Consider the following 22,484-nt stretch of genomic DNA (forward strand, 5'->3'; position numbering starts at 1 on the left):
ATCTTCCGTGGGCTCTGCTTCAGAATCAGAAAGAAAATACCAACCTGTATTCTGGGTATTGAGCTTAATCTCACTGCAGATGATAAGTGGGAAAAAACAAGATGTTACAGCCAACTGGTGAATATCTGGCAAACCAGGTGGAATACGTCGCCACAAGGCACAGTAACCAAAAGATTCCTCCCCGAGGTAAAGTTTGCGATAACCAAAACTGCAAGATCCTGGTTCTCTCTCAGCCTTGAAACGTCCTTCTTGGTGACCGGCCACGGCTCCCTGAATGAAAAGCTGTACCAACTGGGGCTTCTCGCTACCGACCTATGCTTTTGTGGAGGTAAGGAAAACTGGTACCACCTTCTTTTTGACTGTGACTTGTACGAGGATCTCAGAGATCAACTTCGGGGAAACATTCTGAACTTCTCCCCAACCAATGTGGATCAACTAATCCAGACTCCAGACAATCTTTGCTCCCTGCAGGCCTTTGCATCTGGCATTTTTACCAGGCGAAAGACCATGTATGTCAATGCAAACGAAAACCAGATAAACAATTCTACAGCTTAGATTTCACACTTGTGAAGGGGAAGGCTAAATTCAACTTTTTATTTATTTTTATTTATTATTATTATTTTTTATTTTTATTTATTTATTTTTTTTATTTTAATTTTTATTATTTTTATTTTTATTATTTTTTTATTTTATTATTAATATAATTATTATTATTTTTTATTTTATTATTAATATAATTATTATTATTTTTTTATTTTATTATTAATATAATTATTATTAGGTTTTTTTTTGCTCAATTTGCCACACTATCAATTTTTATTTTATTTTTATTTCTCATACATAAATATATCACTTTATTATTATAATATATTACAATGTATTACCTTTATTATAATATATTACCTGCAGGTATCACTAGCTTTTTTATTATTTTTTATTTTATTTTTATTATTATTATTATTATTTATTTATTTATTTTTTTTTATAACCTGCACCACGGGTAGTTTTTTTTTTTTTTTCTCCTCTCTTGCCTCTGGCCCCCAGAGGTTCCTGGCCCACCTGCTGACAACACCAGGTGGGTCAGAGTCTCTTTAGAGGTGGTACATGTTTTATTGGGACTGGCCCACCTTCCCGTGGTATGGACAAGTACCCAGAATCATTTGTCCAGGTGACTGATGCTTCTGGGTAGCCAGAACAGAACAAGAGAACACACACATAATACACACAAACCGACGTCACACACATCTGGCCCAATTGTAGTGATACTGTTCTTCATAGAGATAGGAGGCGGAGTTGAACAAACGTTCTAGGTGCCGCACTTACATATACACATGTCCACATGTCCATGTGTCGACTTCAGTTATGACGAGGTCTTCTTGATTACGCAGGTTAAGATGTGTTCTACTGATGAACCTGCAACAGGGTCCTCATATAGTGGGCAACTGTACATTAGGTGCTCCCACGTTTCACGTTCACCACAGAGGCAAGGTGGCGTATCACTCAGTCCAAATCCTCGTAGTTTGTCTCTAATGGTCCCGTGTCCCATCAGCATGTAGGTGGTGTAGAGTCATGGTGAGAGCCATGGTGGATAATCCAGATATACCAGCCGTATGTTGGTAGAAATCTTCTAGTTATTGCACCTTTGCTGGAGGTCTCACAGCAGGCCTGCCATGGAGGTAAGCGGAGAGACGGTTCCTTTCTACTTTGGGATCATTTGACAGGTCTGTGGTGTAGTCGAGGCAGGTTGTCATTCTGCCTTTGATCGATTAATAGAGTAGCCCATGCTTAACAATCTCCAGGTCCAGAGGGAGGGATCCCGTTAGCGCCTGAAATGCATGGGTACTTACAGTGTTACATGCTCTCGAGATGGTTATGAGTAAAGTGTAAAGTATATTGATGTCAAACGGCACCAGGGATTTCCCCCCATCTCTGCGTTGCTTTCATTGTAGGTGAATCAGTTCATGGGGAGGGCCAGAGATTTAAAAGTGTACGGATATTATAAATGTGTAATGTCATGTACCATTGTTCTTCTAGCCATTTAGCTGCTGGACCCCTACTGAGGCCCAACGTTGCCCACACTTCACCCCATGGAGGCACACCAGGTACACCAATATTTTAAGTAGGAACTCTGGCAGGTCCTGCTGCCTACTTTCCTGAAATTTCACCAGCCTAAAATAAATAAATAAATAAATAAAAAATAATAAAACACCCGCAGCCAGTGAGTCTGAAGCCTCCTTTTTTTCTGCAGCATGGTCGATTGCAGGGTTTGCATTGAAATCCTGGTGTTTGCAGTCTGTACCCCTTGTGAGCTCATAGAGCATGCCTCTTTTGACCACTTCAAGATCGAGGGGGAGGGTTCCTGCGATAATCTGTAGTGCGTGTGTGCTCACCGTGCTGCAGGCGTGGGTTGCGGACAATAGCATAGTTCTGTGGGTGGAATCCAGGATCCTTTGGTTGACAGTGGTGCCAGCTTTTTTATACCATGCACCCGCTGCATATGTTGCTATTGGTAGAAGTGCTGCCTTGTAATACAGCTTCATTGTGCGTTGGTTTTATCTACAGCCTCGTCGGGTGATTCTTTTGACCAGGGCAGCGCAGAAGCATATCTTCCTTCTCGGGTGGTTGAGGTGTGGTTTGAACGACAGTTGCGTGTCGAGGATGACTCCCAGATATTTGAGTTCTTTGCTGAATTGGATGGCTGTATTTCTTATTTTATTCTGGGGAGGTCTGCGTATATCCAGCGTTCAATTGAGAAGTATGGAGTTAGTTTTAGTGGGTGAGATTTGGAGCAAGTGAAGTCCAACCCAGTTTTGAAGGGTTTGTATGGCGTGGTTTGCCTGGGTCTCCATCTGTAGTCTGCAGTTGGCTGCAATTGTCAAGACAAGTTCGTCTGCGAAAGCCTGTGAACGAACTTCCTCCAGGGCCTTGTTCAGGAAATCGTCCATCAGCAAGTTCCACATAGTTGGCCCCAGCACTGAGCCTTTTGGGCAGCCTCTGTAGATTGGTCTCTGTATTGCTTGTAGGGGGTGTTGACGATGATCGTTCTGTCGGCGAGGTAGCTCTGGATAACGTTGTATAGGTTGCCGGGGACCCTGGCCCCTCCGAGCCGGCCGAGGACGCTCGGCCACCATAGGGTGTCGAACGCCCTGGCAAAATCAATGTAAATAGCCTGTAGGTATTTTTTATCTGTCTCCTGTGCTTGTGTGATTAGGCTTTTAAGGTCATCAACAATGGAGCGACCTTGTGGGAATCCATATTGGTTGGGTGAAGGTAGATTTTCTAGTTGGTAGTAGTGTTGGATTCTTGCTAGTAGTAATCTTTCAGAGTTTACTGCAGATGGTGAGAATGGCAATTGGTCTGTATGAAGATGGCTGTTCAGGTGGTTTGTTCGGATTTTTGATTATTAATTTTACATTGGCTATATTCCAGTCGAGTGGGAAGGACCCGTTTAGCATGCATCGGTTGAATAGTTGGAGCAATACATCAGGGTCAATTTCAGTGACCTTCTTAATGATCTCCGGCTCCAGGAGGTCCGGGCCCGGGCATTTTCTAGCAGTTATATATGACGCAGCCTGAAAAAACTCCTCTTTAGAAAATTGTGAGTCCACATCCTCAGTTTGATAAGAGTCGTTTTCCTGACATGTCCTAATCTGTTTCTCTGTTTGTGGGTACACATGAGGGCAGAAGGCAGTATCCTTCTGGTGTGATCGTGGTTGTTATTACCTTCCCCTGGGGAGTTTGTTCGTGACGATTTTATAAATGGTGCGCCAGGGGTCAGTATTCTCCGTGTTAGTCACAAGTCGTTCTCATGATTCTTGTTTGTTTTTCCATATGAGAGCAGTGTATGAGTTCCGTTCCTCTCTATAGAGTTCCCTGAGTGTCTCCACTTCCTGTGCGGGCCAAGTCCATCTCGCTCTTTGTAAGTTTTTCCTCCTGTTTTGGACTTCTTTCCGGAGTCGTTGCAACTCATGGGTCCACCACGGCATAGCGCCAAATGTATGTCGTTTTCTTTTTATTGCAGTGTTGGCAGTGTCAGTGATGATATCTGTGATTGTCCTTTGCAATTCGTCTGAGCTTCTGGCGTTTTCTAGATGCATTGTTCTTCTGTTTTTGTTAACAGTTAGGGTCTCCTTAAATAGATCCCAGTTTGCAGTATGCAGCGCGTAGCGATGGAGCATCCGTCCAGCTGTTGGCTGCCTGTGGAGGTTCCTATTGAGTTGGAAGGTGAGAACTCTGTGGTCCAGGCATTCTACACTGTCCAATCAGAAATGTTACCTCCTATATTTCGAGTGGCGAGGGAGACATCGATGGTCGCTTCCCATCTTAGATTACAAAATGTTGGAAACTGATTTGGCCTGTTTAGTACAGCAATGGAAGCGCTCGCAATGAACTCCTCCAGTCGTTGTCCATTACTTGTGTCCTGCCTGTCAGGTGTGTGGCTATACCAGGCCGGGGATCTGCAATTAGCATCAGCTCCGATGATAATTTTTTCTCCTTGGAGCGTGTTGGTGACGTGGTCCAGGTATCTGGTGGCTGTAGTGATGTCTTCTCCAGGCCTGCAGTACAGTGAGACTATGTAGAAGGCTCAGATTGCAGTTATAACTTGGGCGCAGGCCGCCTAGGCTGTGCATAGACGGGAGACTTTGATGGCTGTTATATCGGGGTTCCTTATGAGAATTGCAACCCATGGAGTTGTTTCCTCTGTCTGTATTATTTAGTATTTTAAGGGATATCCCTGACGAGTTTGGAGTGGGTATACGGTTCCTGCAGGATGATGATGTCAGAATTTACTTCATCAGCTTTGAGTCTGATTTGGTTTGTTACGGCCCTTTCCCTTTGTTCATCGTGTTGGAAGAATTTGACAATTGTGGTGTTGTATTGCTTAGGGTGTGCTGCCATAGTCGATTCTGGATTGGTTCAAACTCTTGATTTTTATGTCGATGGGTCTTTTATTATCTCGTACTGAGTGCGCCGCGTCGAGTTTTTCGCCTTTGCGGTTGGCGCACATTGGTTGTTCATCTTTCTTAGGCAGTCCTTGTATTCGTGGCCTTTTTCGACACACTGGCCACATGTCTGGATTGTTTGGTTGCAAATTATAAAACCATCTTCTTACCAGCTGTGTGCTATGATGCAGCCATATGGTTCCCTCGTGCCATCATTGCACGTAATAAAGCAAAGCTACATACAATTCAACGCAATATCCTACTCACTGTGACTAGAGCATGCCGCACAGTCAGTAATCCTGCCCTGCATGTCTTAGCAGGCACTCTTCCTCTGGACCTGGAGGTTATTCGTCGCGGCCTTGCATACCGCATAAAGAGAGGAATTCCCACCACCATTCTGGATATAACACTCGATCTAGCTAACGATCCAAAAAACGAAATGAAACAGATTTACTCTAAGCTCTTCCAGCATTGGCAAAGATCTTGGGAGCAAACAACCAAAGGTGAAACAACTAAAAGATTTCTTCCACAAGTTATGATAACTGCACCAAAACCTCCTCCGTGGTACTCACCAGGCCTTCACGTCTCCTTCTTCCTCACTGGTCATGGATCGTTTCGGGCCAAGCTGCATGCCCTGGGTCTCTCCGATTCTCCTCTCTGCACATGCGGTGACAATGAAGACTGGATTCACCTCATGTATAATTGCCCTCTTTATGATTTACCCAGAAGTCTCCTAATCACCAAAACTGGAAATATACCCAGTGGGCAGGAACACCTCTACATAATTGACGAAACCAACTACAAAGCCTTCACTACTTTTGCCCAGACTGTATTTGAAATGCGTCAAATTCACCTACAGCAAACTGTTCAACGCACCCCATCTTATAATGAACCCAAAACTCAATTCACAGAACATATCCTGAATGGAATCAAGAAAACACAAATAGAATATTGATCTTTGTCATGACCTAACAGGAATCTCTCGACGTTCACAAAGGTAGCTATCTGACAAACCCACGAACCCAAAAAGGACATTTCTACAATAGCCACAAGAACTCCAAGCAATCCTTGAGCTTCATGAATCCATGTGCCTCCTCTCATCCCCTAAGAGAAGATTATCCAAGTCCCAGTGTGGGACACTGCTCATTGCCTACAAGTCACCCTTGGATGAAGAAGATTAAATTGCTTGACACTGGGCCCCTTGCCCATTGTGGGACCCACTCACTTGCTGGCACCTCTTCTCTTCAAGGTGTATGACGATATCTGATTTTCCTACTTGTGCAGGAACGCATATAAATACTCCTCTGGGAGTGGGACTGGCATTTGACTTATCAAATGCAGGATCATGCTATTAGGCAATCTGACTTTGTGGGTCACTTGACCTCACAACCTTTTCTCTTCTTCCTGAGGTAGGGTGGGCTCTGCTTACCTTCTTTCTTCTCCTCAATCTCTCACCCCTTCTCCTATTTCAAAAAAAAAAAAAAATATATATATATATATATTTTTTATTTATTAATTTTTTATTTTTATTTATTTTATTTTATTATTATTTTTATTTTTTTATTATTTTATTTTTTTTATTATTATTAATTTTTTTATTAATTTTTTTATTTTTATTATTATTTTTTTATTTATTTTATATTTTTATTTATTTATTTATTTTTATTATTATTTTATTTTATTTTTTATTATTTATTTATTTATTTATTTTTTTATTTTTTATTATTTTTTTATTTTATTATTATTTTTTTATTTTTTTTATTATTATTATTTTTTATTTTATTTTTTATTTTATTTATTATTTTTTTTATTTTATTTTATTTTTTTCGGCCCTCCCTGGGAAGCTCAGGCTAACCCCAGGGTCGGCCAGCCAGAGTTCTCTTTCCACATACCTGGTCCGGCTCCCAGTGCCACTGACGGTAACTAGCAGTCTGTGGTGTTCCACAGACCCTAGGCTAAGCGGCCAGATGAACAACATAACCCGCACTAAGCAAACATGAACATACACTAACATATGATATCTGGCCTTGACAGTACTGTACTGTCTTACTTCACAAGATATTCAAATGCGGAGTTGTGCGAAAGCACCGGTGCCGCTTGTCAAAAAACACTATGTCACACTATGCAAGTATGGGTGGTGTGGCTAAACTTGTAGCACCTATAACATTTGGAGACCACGATGTGTTCATGAAATCTGTGAGTGCTCCAGTTTACAAATATCCTTGTTTGCTTGGCAAGGACTTGCCATGCCGTGGGGCTAAGTTCCACGACCCAGTTCTTGGAGTTTCCTGTCATGGGTTTAATAGCATATCTCGGTGTGACCAGTTATTTCATGTTGGTATTTCGGAGGGACCTCTGCAGGTTTCTGAAGTATATCTCAGAAGTCAGTTCTTCTGGCATAATATTGCTATTCAGGTCGTATATTTTGATGGAGGGTCCTTTTTCCTTCGGTGATTCCGCCTTCAATCCTATAGTTCTTATTTTGGGGTTAGTCATAATCTGGCTGGCTTCTTCGATGGTTTCCGTCTCTATGACGATTCCCGCATTCCTCATTTTTCTGATCGTTTTTATTCTTGTCGATTTCAGATCATCAGATAATTCTTGTATAAAGTGGGTCTTTATACTTTCACTGGAGGTGGTGTCGTCAGCGTTGAGTAGTCTCAGCACAACAATATTGGGAGTTGGCAGAAGAGTTTTTCTTTTGGCAGGTTGATTTTTGGTTTGTATATTGTCGGGTACATTGGAGGAGTTCCTCAGCGTTTCTGCATACGTGGGTGCACGCTGTTGCATTTGTTTCGCACCACATTCAATATATGCCTGGAGCTTGGCTGTTCCTCTTACGCTCTCAATGTATGTTTCGGCTAGGAGTGTATCTAGCTTGTTCCAGAGATTGACAATTTGCCCTCTGAGAGCTGGCCGACCGGGCTAGCCGAGTGGGTAAAGTACCTGCCCGGCAACCCAAAGGTCGCGGGTTCGATTCCCACCTCGGGCTTGGATCAAAGTACTGCAAAAACCTTGGAAGGTGCAATATGGCCACAGAAGCTGATGCGCCAACAACTACCAAATCAAAAAAAAAAAAAAAACCTCTGAGAGCTGTAGTTATCCTGTTGGTCTGTTCCTTGAACAGGGTTTCAAGGGCGGCCTTGAGGAACATCGCCTTCTCGGGAACGGTGCCCTCCGGCAGGGAGGGGTAGAGAGGGGGGTTCAGGTTGTTTTTCGTCGCTGGCATCTCTCTGGCTTAGCTGGTTATCTTGGATTTCTTTCGGTTCTTTCAATTCGGATTGCGAGCGCGTCACCCGCTCCAACTTGAGCACTGTTAGCTTTATATATTTCCTCCTCCCAATATGTGGGGCTCCAGTGCGAGAGTCCGCCGCTTCATCCTGGTTTTCTGTGATGATGGGGGGGGGGGTCATCGTTGGGATTCAGGTACGTAATGTCCTGAGTGTTTTCAAACTTTCCCCCATGTTGAGTAAAATCTGGATTTTCGAGACTGTCCAGTTTAGCGAGGTTTCGTGGGTTTCCTGTTATAGAGCCCGTAGCTCGGTAGAGATTGACACCTGTTGCGTATTTCTAAGTGAAATAGGGGCTGAGCAGTTCGTCAGCAAAAATTTGGGCTGACTCCCACTGTGTTCAGATTGGGAGGGCGGCAACCGATAGTTAAAATTCACCTAAAGGAGGGGACTAATTCCCTGTGATGTTTCTAGGGGTGGCAAGAAACAATGGTGACATCTAATATGCTGTATTGTACTGGGGTAATGGGGTAACTCAGTACGTAATGTCCTGAGTGTTTTCAAACTTTCCCCCATGTTGAGTAAAATCTGGATTTTCGAGACTGTCCAGTTTAGCGAGGTTTCGTGGGTTTCCTGTTATAGAGCCCGTAGCTCGGTAGAGATTGACACCTGTTGCGTATTTCTAAGTGAAATAGGGGCTGAGCAGTTCGTCAGCAAAAATTTGGGCTGACTCCCACTGTGTTCAGATTGGAAGGGCGGCAACCGATAGTTAAAATTCACCTAAAGGAGGGGACTAATTCCCTGTGATGTTTCTAGGGGTGGCAAGAAACAATGGTGACATCTAATATGCTGTATTGTACTGGGGAAAAGTTTGCATAACACCATAGAAGGTTTATTATGGTGTGGGGGGGGGAAACACAAGCATCGTCATTATTTGGAAATTTTGCATCTAAATCGGTGAAAAATGGGACTCTGACTTGGTCAAAAGTTACTCACAGTTCGGAAGCACCCCAGTCAAGGTCCAGACTTCAACGCGGCAGCCGCGTTATATTGGTGCACTTCCCTATGTTCTCATTGTGAGCCTCATGGTGGCCATGCGGTCTCACAAACAAAGGAAATAGAGAAAAACGTTGAAATCTGGTAAATACCCAAGGAATTTCACAAAACTATGCTAACCACAATGTTCCACCTGTTGATAACTTGCTGTGTGCAGAAAACTTTATACTGGAAAAAATACACATTTTAGAACTAAAAATTAGGAGTGCGAAATAACGTGTCCATCCATTGATATACTCTCAAACTGGCCATGGTTATGAGTATGGTCGCTGCGTAGTCTCCAGTTTTTCCGGTTCACTGCAGTGGTGGTCTTGCGATACCATATTCCAGCAGCATATGTAATCGTTGGCAGGAAAATAGTATGAAAATGCAACCATTTTCACTTATGACGGGACGTTCATGAGGAGAACAAGTGCCCATACTTTTGTGGCTATGCTGTATATTTAGAGCAACACCTGCTCGCGGGGAGAAGGCGGAAATATTTCTGGTCCCCGCACGTGCAGTGAAAGTCACCCCGTGGAGCGTCAGCCCTCCGCCGGTCGCCTGCTATCTAACAGCCGGAGGTCGTTTGTCCGAGCGGAGTGGACAGGCGTCCTGGCGCATTTGTTGACAAAACAGCAAAAGAACGTGATTCTCGTGTGGAGATGCGAGGCTACATCTTCCAAATGACACTTTTGGGATAAACAGAATAAGACATCCACTGGAGGTTTGTGTTTTTTGAAAGTCTGGTGTGAGGAAGTGAACGAATTTGTGGCCATCAGGCCTTTGTCCAGTCTGAAGGCACAAACCCTACCAAAATAAAGTCTCCTCCACACCACCTCCATAAATCCAATATTTTATGTGAGCAGAGCTCCAAAATCGACAGTCCCAGAGTTGTTGTTGAACCGTTGAAATTAACCAGAACAAATACGCAGGGGAAAGCAAAAGATAAGGGGGAGATATATATACGAACCTAGGGAAAAGCACAGAGAGTTCAGGTCGTGACGAGTTTAGAGTTGGCAGTTCGGAGTTAACAGTTCGGCAGTTCTGAGTTTGGTTTTGTTGAAGCGAAGTCTGAAAGTAGAAGAGAAAGTGTGAACGAGAGAAAAAGAGAGAAGGTGTCTGAGCTCCTGAGAAAATACAGAATCCTGTTCGAGAGAAAGCAGATCTAACCACGGATAAAAGAGTAGCAGAAATGACCAAGATTGACGATCTTCCCAGAGTATCAACTCCTGAAGATATGCAGATTGAGTCTGGCAAGTCAACTTTCCATGTCCCATTAAACAACTGAACTAGATATTGTAAAAGGCGATCCTATTTACCCTTACATAGACTTCTCTCCTCATAATAACTTATCTTGTTAAGTATAGAGAATAAGCGATATTTTGAACTTAAGGAACACACATCACATTATAAGTTTAACATTATGATCTCTATAATTGTTATGCTACAAACGTCATTAGTGTCTTACATGAACCACTGAGATGATTTTGCCTCGACGGGACGTACTTGGAATTTTTTCTATAACAGACAGCAAGCACGAAACTACACGAAGAACAACACTACCACTACTATTCAGCTAGTCAATTTACATTAAGAGGCTAATTGTGTATTAACGTAAAGAGGAGTAAGCCTAATGTTACATGCCCTATTCTAAAAACTATACTTGCTTACTGAGTGTATATTTTACTTGTCTTGCTTAATAAACCATGTTTTGTTTAACAACCTTTGCCTCATGATTACTCTCTGATGACACATGATTCCTTGAATGGATTACTTATTAAGAACTTTGTTAAGGCGGCGCTTTTGATTCTAGTCAAATAGAAAGGAATCAAAGGTGAAAATCACAACGCAATCTTGATGTTGCAGATTTGCTCAACGTCCATCTGAGTAAGTTTTTAGAACACGGGATTTGTCCTAACTAACTGCTAGACGATTACATGAAAGCCAGGTTTCTCCGGAGGTAAATATTAGTGTAACTCTTGCAAAGAACATTTATTCCTAACTGACACATCACACCATAACTGAGAATTGTTGGAACCCTAGCAAGTTTATACTATAACGGAGAAAACGTCCTGCGCAACAATAGCTTTATAATAGAGGCTAAGTGTTTTCTTCCTCAAGTTCTATTCCTTGTGTGTGATTCGCGCAAAAGCATTAGCATTAGTAGAGGTATACGATGCAATAAAGCACATTTCACCCCTCCATTCGTTCCAAATGCCTGTCCAGCTCAGCCTTAAATTTATTTAGGCTATTAGCTTCCACAACAAAAGTTGGAAGCCTGTTTCACCAATCAACTACCCGTTGACTAAACGCAAATTTCTGCATGTTTATTCTACAACTTTCTTTCCTCAATTTGAAACTGTGAGCCCTCAGGTTCTTAGTCTGAGCTAGAGGAAGAACCCCATCAGCATTCAGCTTGCTCAACCCATTCAAGGCCTTATACACCTCAATCAGATCATCTCACAGGTGCCTACTCTCCAGGCGCTGCAATTTGCAGGACTTAAGTCTTTCTTGGAAAGAGCACCCCTCTGTTCCCCTCACCAATCTTGTTGCCCTTCTTTGCACTCGTTCTAGCAACTCGGCATCCTTCCTAAAATTAGGCCTCCAGTCCTGTGCACTGTACTCTAGGTGTGGCTTCACCATTGCCTTGTATAACGGGATAATCACCTTCCTGTCCCTGCTAGCAAAATTCCTATATATTATTGACAAGACTCCATGATTTGTCCTGGCAGCCCGTCTGCACTGACCAGCGAACTTCATATTTCACTGCACATTTACCTCCTGGTAAGCTCAGGTTCTTGTCTAATATGACTCCAGGGTGCTTTAATTCAGTGGTAAGCTTAACTGTGTTACATTATATCTTGATTTGAGGGGATCGTCTGGTATCTAGGGTTCCTTTTAATAATATAGATCTTGTATTCGAGGATGAGATCTTCAAGTTATTGCTGTTAGCCCAGCCCCCTACAGTTTCTATTGCTCTGGTCGCGGTGTTCTCCAGTTGCACCCTAGATCCCCCAGGCAGCATCAGGACCAAATCATCCACATAGGCTAGGGGGACGACTTAGCCAAATTCCTGGGTCAAAATGCCGTCTAAAACCAGTTTCCATAGGAGTGGACCCAGTACTGAGCCCTTTTGGCATCCTCTGAACACTTCTCTTGTTACTGAAGAATCAGGTGCTCTGACTGTCACGCACCTATTCGACAGGTAGGATTTTATGACTTGGTACACATTTGACGATAGGTTGACCCTCCGGTGTTGGGCCAGGACGCTTGGCCACCATAAAGTATCAAATTCCCCGGCAAAATCTATTGCTATGACTAGAAAGTATTTCTGATCTATCTGAGGTAGTTGCATCACCAGTAATGTTTTCAAGGACGTTCATGGTTGAGCATCCCTTCCTAAATCCATATTGTAGGGGCGACTGGAGGTCAGCTGCAGTGTAATGGATTTTTATTCTGTTTCTTAATTGTTGCTCAAAGAGCTTGCTCGGGACTGATAAGAGTGCTATGGGTCTGTACGACCCTGGAAGGTCCAGTTGTTTCTTGGGACTTTTGGGGATGATGCACAAGTTTGCAGTTTTCCTGGTATGGGGGAACAGGCCTTCTTTGAGGCAGTAGTTGCATAGGTTAAGAAACACCTCTGGAATGGTTTCGACTGCTTTCTTGACAATCTATGGCTCCAAAGATCAGATACAGGAGACTTCTTGTTTCTAATCCTCATGGCAGCTGTTTCCAATTCAAGTTTGGTGAAAAGTTCTTCTGTTTCAGTCGTGCAGTAGGTTTCATTGTCCACACAGGGTGTTACCTGCTCTGGGACAGTGGGGACAAAAAAAAAAATATTATATTAGGGTTACCCTTAAATGATTACATTAACCCGTATTCGTGTCTGTAAATTGCGTGTGTTCTCTGGTCGATTTGCCTGTTTTGCTGGACGAAAAAACCCCAGTTTCTGAGGGGGAAAAACTTGCTATCTACGCCTGAGACCGACTAACTCAGCCACCGAGTGAAAAAAAGCCCACTAAAGTTCCTCGCGTCATCGACGGGATTCGAACCCGGGCCTTTTCCACCCGGTGTGGGGAGGATGGTGACGATACCACTGTGCTACCGTGCAGACCTGGGTAGTGGGGACAAGATGGTCTTGAAGCATCGTTATCCATGATGTTAGTAATTTTTTCCTGCCAGCTCCATATGTAAGTACCCTGCAGTGTCCTCGTCGCTGGTATGGCCTCACCCCTTGGGAGTTTGTTTTTGGTTACACTGTATACTACACCCCAAGGTTTATCATTCTCAGTGGTAGAAACAAGGTGTTTCCAACTGTGCATATTACGCTGGCGTATTGTTGCAGTGTAGAGGTTCCTTGCGTCCCGGAAGTTCTGCCTTAGTGTCTCCACTTCCACTGCTGGCTGGGAGCGCCTTGCCTGCTGGAAAAGTTTCCTTCTCCTGTGCATGTCCTGTCTAAGCCTCTGCAGCTTCGGAGGGTTTTTCTTTTTAATAGAGGTGTTGGTGGCTCAGTGATGAGACCTGCATCTGTCATCTGGTGCTGATCCGGGCTGCATCTAATGATGTTCAGAGATTGGGGTGCTATGGTCAGTGTGGCTTGGAAGAGTGGCCAGTCCTCCTTCTCTATAGCATATCTGGGCTGTGTTTGCTTTACTGCTTGGTGTCGGCTAAGGGAGCGTTGGAGCTCAAACGTGATGGCCCTGTGGTCCGACGTTGTCCAGCTTTCTTGGACGGTCCACGATGTTAGGTGGCCAGCCAGGGATCTGGTAGCCAGAGACACATCGATTGTGGTCTCCCACATCGAACTAGAGAATGTTTCCAGGTTGTTTGGTCAGAGGTCTGTGTATGGACTATTCGCTAAGTAATCTTCAAGTCGTTGCCCGTTCTGGGCTCCACGTCTAACCGGGGTATCGCTGAACCACGCCGGGGAACTGCAATTCATGTCCGCTCCCACGACAATGTTACTGTTTGGGAAATCTGTCTGGAGGATCATCAGATATCTGGTTGCTGGTAGTATATGTTCCCCTGAGTGACAGTATGGCGATACCGCATAAAATTCACCCAGGGCATGACAATATGGGCACATGCAGCCCAAGATGTGCAATAGTTGGTCAGTTTTGTTGCTGTTATATTTGGGTTCCGAATCAATATACAAGCCAAGGGTGTTTCTCTGGTATCCTGTACTATGTTATAGGCCAGGAGGTACCCCTTGACCTCCTTGCGATATGAATATGGCTCCTGGATGAGGAATATGTTGAGGTTTCCCTCGTTCACCTTCTTTGTGAGGTGCGCCACTACTGTTTTGGACCGTTGTGAGTTCAGTTGTATGAATTTTACCTTGTTGATGTTATAGGATTTAGGGCGTGTGGCCATAATCTAGTTTCATTTGGAAAGTGCTCTTTTCTTTACAGTACACTGGACATTTGCTGTCCCTAATTGAATGCTCTGCTGGTAGCTTCTGGAATTTGAAATTTGCACAGGTCGGCGGCTTGTCTTTATTCGGCCACGTTCTGCACAGTGGCCACAAGTGGGTTGGGGTTGGGCATAGGTATGGATGGTATGTCCAAACCGGCAACATAGAAAACACACTTAGGGACAGCCACGTGCTCCCTAAAGCTATGACTGCCCCGTTTATGAACACTCTGTCGGTCATGCGAAGCGTGCCCCAGGCCGCTGGTGATAACTCCACAATCCAGTGGTAAGTATTCTCTGTTCTGGCTTTCGTATTGAACTTGGGAAGGTTGGCGGGTTCGTCTTCCGGATATGCCTGCTGGAGGTTTCTGGGATATAGCTCCTCTTGGAGTGCAGTTGGTGTCAGATCATTGTGGAAGTCATATATCCTTAGCTAGGTCCTTTGCGTCTAGGAGGCAGGGTTTCAAGTCTGAGTGTTTGAATTTTCTCATTTTGTAGGATTTTTGTTGCATCCTCTTTCGTTTGAATCTCGATGATAATCCTTACATTTCGGGTCTTCATTGCCGATTTTATTTTGGTATCTCTGAAGTCCTCTGCCAGCTTTGTGACCACCAGGTTTTTGACCTGCTCGCTGATACTGTTTTCATCTGTGGAGGTCGGGCGCAGTGTTACTAAATGTGGTGTTGGCAGAAGGTTCCTGCATTTCATCGCTGTAATCGCAGTTGGAGTTGGATTAGCAATCGGTCGGGTCCTCAACGCTTGCGCATAGGAGAGAGCGCGCTGTGGCATTTTCTCTGCTCCCACAGATTGGAGGAACACCAGTTTCGCTTTAGCTGTTTCACACTGTAGGTCGGAGTAGGACTATCTCCAGCTTTGTCCAGATGGACACGATTTTTCCTCGAAGTCCAGTGGTTATTCTGTTGCTGGTATCTTTGAGGAAGTTCTCTAACGTGTTCCGAGGGAGCGGGTCTTTTCCAGTACCGACCCGTCCCCTCTGGGAGAGTCGAATCTAGCGGCTCTATGTTTTCGTCCTGCTTTACATTGTCAGGATTTTCTGCTTGAGAGCAGAGGATATTCTGACTTCCTCTTGTCTCTTGCTGGCTTCTTGTCTTTCTGTCGCTCTTCTGGTCGACCCGTCATTTATTTTCTCTCTTGGGTATGGGGTTCGTTTCCTCTGTATACTCATGCTGCACAGTTTCCAACGGAGTACAGCCTGCTGTTTCCTGCGGAGCAGTGTTTATTTGGGCGGTGTTGCTATCGGTATCTTCTGTCATCTTGCATCAAAATTCGGATTACCGAGCTATTCCTGATAAACGAATGTAGTGCGTACAGTTGTGGTGAATGATTCACAAGATTGCAAATGGTGTTGATTACAAGTTCGAAGCACAAGTCGAAGCCGAGATATGGCGTGCCAAAGTTTCAGCTGACCCCACAGGTCGCTAAGGGGAGGGGGGAGCACCAGATTTCAAAGTTCTCCTAGGGAACTGGATCTACTTCTTTTAGTACGTTTTAGGGTCAACAAATATGATGGTGATGCTATTTCTCTCTATGGTGCATGGTTATCAGTCGCGTGTTTAACATTTTAGGTTCCACGTGGGGTGGCGGAAGCACATTACAAATTTACAAATAATTGTTCAGTAACTGTAGCGGTAATGATCTTCTTCCATTCAATGACTAGAGGAAAACGTATGCAGCAGTGGGTGGGAGTGGAGTGGAGGAGAAATAAACACTTTCTTGGAGAAACCACTGCGCAAAAGCCACACGTGCAGGATGATCTTGGGGGAGCAGTAACTGAATACTTTGGAGACGAAAGGGGTAAAGGAATCGTAATGCCAGACATGCTGTACACTGCAACGAGACACTCCTAAGGTAGAGGCAACAGCACGTGTGCTGGTAGTAGGATTATTTTGGACGGCATTCAACACACTTAATTTCATGGTGGGAGTTCGCGTCGAACGTGGTCTGCCCGCACTACTCCTGTTACTTCTAAATGACCCATAATCGCACAAATTTTGATGCACACCCGCAAACAAATGGTGGTCCGGTACATGTCTGTCTGGGAAGCGTTCTCCATAAATCCGTTGGGCGGCTCGTCCATTGCCCCTCTGCTAATCCATACACTAGGCGCATGTCTGCCAGCTCACAGTTTGTATATCGATGCATGCTCTTCGTGCGGCGACTACTACTTGAATGAGTAAACCAGAAATTTTCCCTCTAGCAAACTGATGAACAGCGCCGTCTACCGTCTTACGGTGACGTTTCCGGTTATGGGTTCCTGTGCGATTCACATTCCTTTAGATGTTACCTATCTCCCCTAAACGTTTGTACCAATATTTTTGAGATACTTTGTTAGATTAAACATATTTTCATAAGGAGACACTATCTACAGGTTCTAGTTCTCATAAGCTCGCTGTCAAATTGCAATTCAATACATAACACATGTGGTCACCCTCCCCAGTCAAGAGTGCAGTTCAACCGCGGTGGCAGGGAAATAATTGGAATGCCACTCTCTCCAACGCTAGAACAATGCCGCCATGGTGAGCTGACACATCGTTGCCAGCGTGAATGAAAAGCGAGTTGAAATACGCTATCTCACCCAATAAAACTCAAAACAAATCTCACCACTGTATTACAGTGATATAGATAAATCCTTGAGAAAGCAATTCAGTTAGCATACTAAACTTAAAATGCATAATCCAGACACATTTTGATGGAGTGATGAACAGTACGTGTGAGCAAGAAGGCGGCTGTCAATGTGAATCTGATGTTTAGGTAGGTGGCAGAAATCAGAGTGCCCGGCACATGGATGACCGGACCCAGGGTATCCTACAAGAGCACCGCTGAAAGTATGACACCCCCGACACCGGCTTGTTTCCGTCCCACGGTGCGTCCAGGCGCCATCACTTCTCCAGGTAAATGACGCACACGTACCCGGCTGTCCACATGGTGCAACAGGAAATGCGATTCATACCAGACAACCTTCTTCCGATTATTTAAGGTTCAGTTTTGATGCTCGCGTGCCCATTGTAAGCCCTGTCGCCTGTGAATCGGGGACAGCCTTTCTTACAGTTCAGTTATTTCTTACAGTTGGTATCTCAACGTTTATGGGGGGACGTTGGTGCCCCGAAGCCAGTGCCTACTCAAATTACCCTAAAGCCGACCCTGGCTGTAGCAAAAATAAAGCTGAACACTATCACATCTAATCAGGGCAGTGCAAATGGGGAGTGCATTGGATGCGCCACACAGGGCCGCCGATCAAGGGGTACAATCAAAGTCACAACATAAATAAACGACACTCCTTAACCCCTTTTGGATCCGGTTCCCCAAGTACCATTGCATGACTCTGCATCTGATGAGTACTGGCTACTTCGAATGGACCCAATACAAACATAATCTTCCTCCATCACGTAGAGGAAAGCATCTGGTACTGTTGCACATCGAAGACTGCTGTACAAATTGGAGCGGTATGGCATTAAGGGCAAGTTGCTACAATGGATGAAGGGATGGCTGAGTGGGAGACGACAGAGAATGGTAATCAATGTACACTGCTCTACGTGGACTGTTCTTACTAGTGGAGTTCCCCAGGGTTTGGTGCTGGGCACATTGTTGTTTCGTGTATTTATCAATAATATCGATGAAGGTATATCAGACTTAATGTAGAAGTTTGCAGATGATACAAAGGTTGGCAGGGTTGTTAGCGATAGTAAAGACAGCATGCTATGCAAGAGGATCTAGATAAGTTGGGCAAATGGGCTGAGAAGTGGCAACTGAAGTTTAACGTTGACAAATGCAAAGTACTGCATATGGGTAGCAATGTAATGCAATAGAGTGTAGTGACATAGTGACATAGTGTTTTTTTGACAAGCGGCACCGGTGCTTTCGCACAACTCCGCATTTGAATCTCTTGTGAAGTAAGACAGTACAGTACTGTCAAGGCCAGATAGCATATGTTAGTGTATGTTCATGTTTGCTTAGTGCGGGTTATGTTGTTCATCTGGCCGCTTAGCCTAGGGTCTGTGGAACACCACAGACTGCTAGTTACCATCACTGGCACTGGGAGCCGGACCAGGTATGTGGAAAGAGAACTCTGGCTGGCCGACCCTGGGGTTAGCCTGAGCTTCCCAGGGAGGGCCGAGAAAAAAAAAAAAATAATAATAAAATAAAATAAAAAAGAATAATAATAAAATAAAATAAAAAAGAATAATAATAAAATAAAATAATAAATTATATAAAAAAAAATAATAAATAAATAAAAAAAAAAATAATAAAAAAAAAAAAAATTAATAAAAAAAAAATAATAAAAAAATAATAATAATAATAAAAAATAAATAAAAAAAATAAATAAATAAAATAAAATAAATAAAAATAATAAAATAATAATAATAAATAAAAAAAAAATTTTTTTTTTTTTTTTTTTTTTTTTTGAAATGGGAGAAGGGGTGAGAGATTGAGGAGAAGAAAGAAGGTAAGCAGAGCCCACCCTACCTCAGGAAGAAGAGAAAAGGTTGTGAGGTCAAGTGACCCACAAAGTCAGATTGCCTAATAGCATGATCCTGCATTTGAAAGTCAAATGCCAGCCCCACTCCCAGAGCAGTATTTATATGAGTTCCTGCACAAGTAGGAAAATCAGATATTGTCATACACCTTGAAGAGAAGAGGTGCCACAAGTGAGTGGGTCCCACAATGGGCCAGGGGCCCAGGGTCAACAATTTAATCTTCTTCATCCAAGGGTGACTTGTAGGCAATGAGCAGTGTCCCACACTGGGACTTGGATAATCTTCTCTTAGGGGATGAGAGGAGGCACATGGATTCATGAAACTCAAGGATTGCTTGGAGTTCTTGTGGCTATTGTAGAAAAGTCCTTTTTGGGTTCGTGGGTTTGTCAGATAGCTTCCTTTGTGAACGTCGAGAGATTCCTGTTAGGTCATGACAAAGATCAATATTCTGTTTGTGTTTTCTTTGATTCCATTCAGGATATGTTCTGTGAATTGAGTTTTGGGTTCATTATAAGATGGGGGTGCGTTGAACAGTTTGCTGTAGGTGAATTTGACGCATTTCAAATACAGTCTGGGCAAAAGTAGTGAAGGCTTTGTAGTTGGTTTCGTCAATTATGTAGAGGTGTTCCTGCCCACTGGGTATATTTCCAGTTTTGGTAATTAGGAGACTTCTGGGTAAATCATAAAGAGGGCAATTATACATGAGGTGAATCCAGTCTTCATTGTCACCGCATGTGCAGAGAGGAGAATCGGTGAGACCCAGGGCATGCAGCTTGGCCCGAAACGATCCATGACCAGTGAGGAAGAACGAGACGTGAAGGCCTGGTGAGTACCACGGAGGAGGTTTTGGTGCAGTTATCATAACTTGTGGAAGAAATCTTTTAGTTATTTCACCTTTGGTTGTTTGCTCCCAAGATCTTTGCCAATGCTGGAAGAGCTTAGAGTAAATCTGTTTCATTTCGTTTTTTGGATCATTAGCTAGATCAAGTGTTATATCCAGAATGGTGGTGGCAATTCCTCTCTTTATGCGGTATGCAAGGCCGCGACGAATAACCTCCAGGTCCAGAGGAAGAGTGCCTGCTAAGACCTGCAGGGCAGGATTACTGACCGTGCGGCATGCTCTAGTCACAGTGAGTAGGATATTGCGTTGAATTGTATGTAGCTTTGCTTTATTACGTGCAATGATGGCACGAGGGAACCATATGGCTGCACCATAGCACACAGCTGGTAAGAAGATGGTTTTATAAAGTAGCATGAGAGTCCTCCTCTTCAAACCCCAGTCTGCTCTAATAATTCTTACGATCATGGCAGTATAACGACGTATTTTATTGGAGAGGTAATTAAGATGAGGTAAGAATGTTAATCGGGAGTCAAAGGTTACTCCTAGATATTTTAGTTCTGTTTTGAGTTGCAATGTCTGCCCAGAGATTTTAATTTGGGGTGGTCTTCTTATGTCCAAGGATCCTTTGAGGAGGATTGTCTTCGTTTTTTCCCCAGAGATGACTAACTTGTGGTTGTTTGCCCAATTTTGGAGGATCGTTAAGGCAGGGGAGGCAATTTGCTCAAGCTGAGTTCTAGAATCAGCTTTGATAAGGAGGATGAGGTCATCTGCATAGGCCATGCAGTCCACAGGACCCAAATCCATAAGAAGAAATTCATCTAGTATCAAGTTCCAGAAGTAGGGCCCAAGAACCGAGCCCTGTGGACACCCTCTAACAACTGGTCGGGAGGTTTTCTGAAAATTTGTTTGAACAGTGACTGAGCGGTTGAAGAGGTAGTTCTGGAGACAGCGGTAGAGGTTGAGTGGAATATTGATTTGACGTAATCTCCTGACAATGCTGGGCCACCAGATGGAATCGAAGGCACCAGCAAAGTCAATGGAAATAGCCAGTAGATATTTTTCTGTGGTTGAGTTTGCTGTGTTGAGCAGATTGTTCATAGCATCTTCAGTGGAGCATCCTGGCTTAAAGCCATACTGCTTTGGAGAGTCTAAGTTGGCTGTCTGGTAGTAGGTGGATAATCTGGATTGAAGCAGCCGCTCCATTACCTTTCCCAAGACCGGGAGAAGAGCAATGGGGCGGTAAGAGTTGGGTAGAGTAGGATCTTTATCTGGACCTTTTAGGATGAGTCGAAGCACTGCCTGTTTCCAAGAATCAGGGAAAATTCCTTTCGCAAGGCATTTGTTGAATAGTGCTAATAGGTGGTTTGGGAGATGTGTTGCTGCTTTCTTGATGACCTCAACCTCAATATTATCATGACCAGGGCATTTATTCATTTTTGTTCTGTCAAGTGCTTTGTTCATTTCCTCAGAGGTGAAAGGAGGTTCTATTTTATTGTTGGAGAAGGCCTGGTTGTCTTGTTTAATTTGCTTTTGTTCATCATTGAGGGGACTCTCATCTGTCTGAAGTAGGGCATTCAGAATATTATTCATGGATTCAGCCCATGTGTGTGTGTTGGATTGCCATCAGGAGTCAGGGTTGCATTTAACATCTCTCCCCTGGGCAGCTTGTTCATAACAATGCGATAAACGACCCCCCAAGGATCTGCGTTACCAGTGGTTGTCACAAGGTTCTGCCAAGACACTTTCTTTTTCTGCCGAATGAGGCTTGTGTAGTCGTTACGATATCTTCTATATGCTTCCCGTAGAGCCTGGACCTCAGCAGGAGGCCAGGAGTGCCTCGCTCTCTGGAAGGCTTTTCGGGCAGTGTGGACTTGCCGCCTTAGGTTTTCTAGTTCCCTGCACCACCAAGGGACAGCCTTTAGGTGCTTCTGACGTTTTTTCACAGTTCTCTCACATGCTTGTTGGAGTGTGCTTGTTAGGAGAGAGAGGTGCTCCTGTGGATCAAGATGGTTTAGTTGGGATGTATCCATTTGTAGCTTTGATTTTATATTGTCCTTGAAGGCATTCCAGTCAGCTGTTTTGGTGGAGTATCTGATGATATCGTGGTAGGTGGGAGGAGTACTATCAAGTTGTCTAGATAGATGGAAGGAGATGGCCCTGTGGTCTGAGGTGGTCCAGGCCTCATGAACCATCCATGATGAGAACTTTTGTGCTATGGACCGTGTGGCGAGCGTAACGTCAATGTTGCTTTCCCACAGGGTATTGCTGAAGGTAGAAAGGTGATGTGGTTTGTTAAGGACTTCAAATGGGGAAGATGAAAGGAAATCTTCTAATTGCTGTCCATTCTGGGAAACTATGTGGCCATCCACACGGCTATGCCACAAGCGAGATCTACAATTGGCATCCATCGTTACTAGGATTTTGCTGGAAGGTAAGAGGGTTATGACTGACTGGAGATATTCAATATATGTTGCGATATCAGTTCGTGGTCGGCAGTACAACGAGACTACGTGCAGAGAGCCTT

Source organism: Mastigoproctus giganteus, chromosome 2, assembly GCF_048544385.1.
Source record: "Mastigoproctus giganteus isolate SK-2022 chromosome 2, ASM4854438v1, whole genome shotgun sequence".
In the NCBI taxonomy this organism is placed as follows: Eukaryota; Metazoa; Arthropoda; class Arachnida; order Uropygi; family Thelyphonidae; genus Mastigoproctus; species Mastigoproctus giganteus.